This window comes from Protobothrops mucrosquamatus, unplaced genomic scaffold, assembly GCF_001527695.2.
Source record: "Protobothrops mucrosquamatus isolate PMUCROS unplaced genomic scaffold, P.Mucros_1.0 scaffold113, whole genome shotgun sequence".
Taxonomy (NCBI): domain Eukaryota; kingdom Metazoa; phylum Chordata; class Lepidosauria; order Squamata; family Viperidae; genus Protobothrops; species Protobothrops mucrosquamatus.
Genome location: NW_015386485.1, coordinates 1,006,307 through 1,010,012, shown reverse-complemented (window position 1 = coordinate 1,010,012; position 3,706 = coordinate 1,006,307).

Genomic DNA, 3,706 nt, shown 5'->3' with positions numbered 1-3,706 from the left:
TAATTATTTTGTTTTTAGTCTACACTGCCACAAGTCCTTGTGGAGTGTGGTTGTGTATAAATACAGTAAATAAATAATAAATATGTTTGTGTGCGTGTATAGAGTGGTTCTTATTCAAACATTTTTTTCAACCAATTTGTGAAGCAACTTACATACAGTATTAGAAGATTGAGATGGGTAAATATCAGAAATATATCTGGTATGGCTTCCTACTGACTGTATTACAGTATTTCAGGATACAGATGGGGATCATGTATGTTTATTTCACTACTTGGTAAAGAATTAGTTCTGAAGAAAGATAATATGTTCAACTTGCTTATAAGAAGTGGATGAAATCTTCAAAACCAACTGAACTTGTTTTACAATATAAAAAAATCCAGAAAAATATGAAGCAAACTTTATCAAAGCCATTTTTACTTAATAAAGAAATGAGCCATACTGTTACCAAAACATGTTTAAGCAATCCCTTGAAGCAGGTTGTTTTTCTTTTCCAACTAAACAGTCATGGCTACTACACTTGTTATTATGGTAGCTTTATAATTATTCTAATAAGGATCCTAGGGGCTCTAATAAGCATGAAGGCTCCCTTATCCTAAGGGAATGAAAACAGTAACACACACAGAAAAAGTCACTATACTAGAGATTATGCAACCAGGGAGTCATAAAGCCTTTACAAAGGTGACACAGACAGAAAAAAATTATTCTGATTAGTTTGTCCAGGATAAGCTTACTCTTTAGGATATTTAGATAGATTAATATATTGTATGTCAAATGCTCCTGGCACTATTAAGTTGCACACATTACTACTCATCCAAAAATCAGATAGCTTGCCCCATAATGTCTATACATACTCATTGAGGATAGGGGAAAGATGTAGGGCACTTCAGCTTGCTAGCTGGGAAATTCTGGGAGTTGAAACCCACACATCCAAAGTGCAAAGGTTGTGAAACATGGCAGCAGTGGAAAGTTTGAACAATGGTTCTGAATCAATAATTTTTCCCTTGGTCGAATTTAGCACAGAACAGTGGCCAGCAGTACTGCAATTTTCAGAGGAGGGGAGGAGGAGGGGAGTTGGAATTGAACACAACAATAACAAATTTAATGAGAGACCTCACACATCATGATCTATAAGATTATCTTGTCAGCTCCATTCACAGCTCTATTCTGCAGCTGCTTTATATGATTTCTGCTCAGGCATCTGAATTGTCTAAGTCAAAGCTTAACAGCTCTTCTTCTCAGATAATTTAGGAAAATGTGTTTTGTCATATTCAAAAAATGGGAAAGAAAAGGCTGCTTACTTACCTGCAAAAATAAATGGGCTCCACTAAAACATGAAATAGTGTTTGCTCCCACAACTTCATCTCCTGTTAATAAGGATATCATACTATGGCTTTATCCTGATATGAAGCACTGCTTAGCCAGAGGTTTTCCTTGTATATCCAAGGCATTTTTGTTGTTTACAGGTGCATTTGGTCATGCTGCTTGTACTCTGAAGTGATATAATTTCAGACATAGGCTTTATTAGCTGGTTTTTTAAAGAACCAAGTTTATAAATGCGTAACTTAACAATATCATCTGAAATTGCACTGGCAATCAAGTGAACAAATTCACTTCTAAATAACAGAAAATCTGATTAAGATAGCCACTTTTATTCTCCTTTCCTCAATGCTGATATATACTTTTATCTCCTTAGCTTCTTTTTGACCTTTCAATAGCAAGAAATTTTTACTTTAAAAATCAACATTTATAATAGGCATCATCAAAGAGAAAACTTTCCAAAGTCCATCTTTTTCTACCACTTTTGAAATTGATAAAGACATGCTTTACGAATGTGCAATGGTCTATTTTTAAATTAGGTCTCCATCACAAATGCTGGTTCATGGTGATAGTTAACAGTACTATCACTGGCTGAATTAATATTTATCATCCTTGATAACCTCTTGTCTAATAGTCTGAGTTAAGTAAGTTTTGAAGAAGATATAAGAGAAATAAATTTGCAAAAGTAGTGAAATTTCTTGAGAGGAACAGAGAGATCCAGATTTCCTTTTGTATTTATTGAAGTGTGACAAGCTTTAGAAAAATAATTTCCTCCAGGGATAGTCTGGATAAATCAAGTGTGCTCTTTGGCTGTAAGGCTTTCACAAATGTCTGATTTAAGGATGAGTCATATCCAGATAGTGTATTTTATTTATGTTTCCTTTATAAGCATTCTGATAATTCATTTTATACATCAGCTTTTCTCACTGATACTCTGTATATATTTTTTTCTCTTTAATACTTTGGAGCATAGATGGGAAGCCATTGTCTTTGAAATATAGCAATATGGGTAATGGCATGGCATGTTGGGAGTTGTAGTTCATCAGTAGCACACCCGCCCCATTGAATGAGTACATTCTTTAAAACAGGGGTCCCCAACCTCTGGTCCATGGACCAGTACCGGGCGGTGGCATGCCAGCAACTGGTCCGCACAAACAAGCAAAGCCCCATCCGTGGGATGCAGGTAGAACACAAAACCACGCACTCTCTGGTCCATGGAAAAACCTTTCTCCACAGAACTGGTCCCTGGTGCCCAAAAGGTTGGGGAACTCTGCTTTAAAACGTCCCTCAAGAAGAAACTAAGCTTTTGTACAGTTTATCTCAATACCTTCCTGTCCTTGAATTACCATACAAAAAGGGCATATTGCTTCTCCATATCACAGATGCAAAAAAGCAGTTCTTGTGACTCTTACTTCTGGGGATTCCTTCAAGAAATAATTAAATATTAGATGAGAGGAATTATGATATGGGAATTAACATTTCCTTCTAATAACTACTGATAGTATAATATAGTTACAAATACCATTATGAGAATTGAAATAACAATCATGTCACAGAGATGTTTGGCAGTTAGCTTTCACAGTGAATCATCCTAATAACATTTTATATTTAGATAATTATCTGTATAGCTAATGTGTGTTGATTTTGATGGGGAGATTCAAAATTTAGTCACATCAAACGATCTTTAGAATCAAAAGGAATCAACATAGATTACTAACTTTCTCTCATCTTGAAATGTTTGAGATAGCGTTCACTTAGATCTCCATAGGCATGTAGAAAGGCTATGTGGTCACTAATATTTCTCATGGTAGTTGACCTCATTACTCTCCAATCCAATTCTGCCTGATCTTACCAGATGGGCAGAAACCATGGAAAACAGGGGTCCTTCAAATTCCATGGCATACGGCTTTCTGCTGAAAGTCATATTCCATCTATAAGAAATTGAGGGATTGGAAAACTGTGTCAGAAATGGTTCCCTGGGACATCATTGCATTAGTCACTGAAGAACTCAGCAATTATTCTGCTCCAAAGAAATATAAAACCTAGCCCATCTCCCTTTTCCTTGGCACTAAACCTTTGAAATTAGCCAGATTCTGTGCTAAGAACACATGGCAGAGCAGAAGGGGCCAATACTGTGCCATATGCCATTTCTGCATCTTTTATTTAAACATAACATAATGCAGCTGGCACAACACAGAGCAGGGCCTATGCTTGATTTGAGTGTGACTAGCTTCTGTTTAGTCACAGCCAGAGAATGGACTGCCCTGATTATTAAGTGTAGGAGTCAGGAAGCATCAGTGCCCACAAAAAATGAGCAAGACTGAAACTCAATCAGGAAAAGCAAAAACATTTTAAAAATCTGAAATATTTTGGTACTGAAGCAAATAGG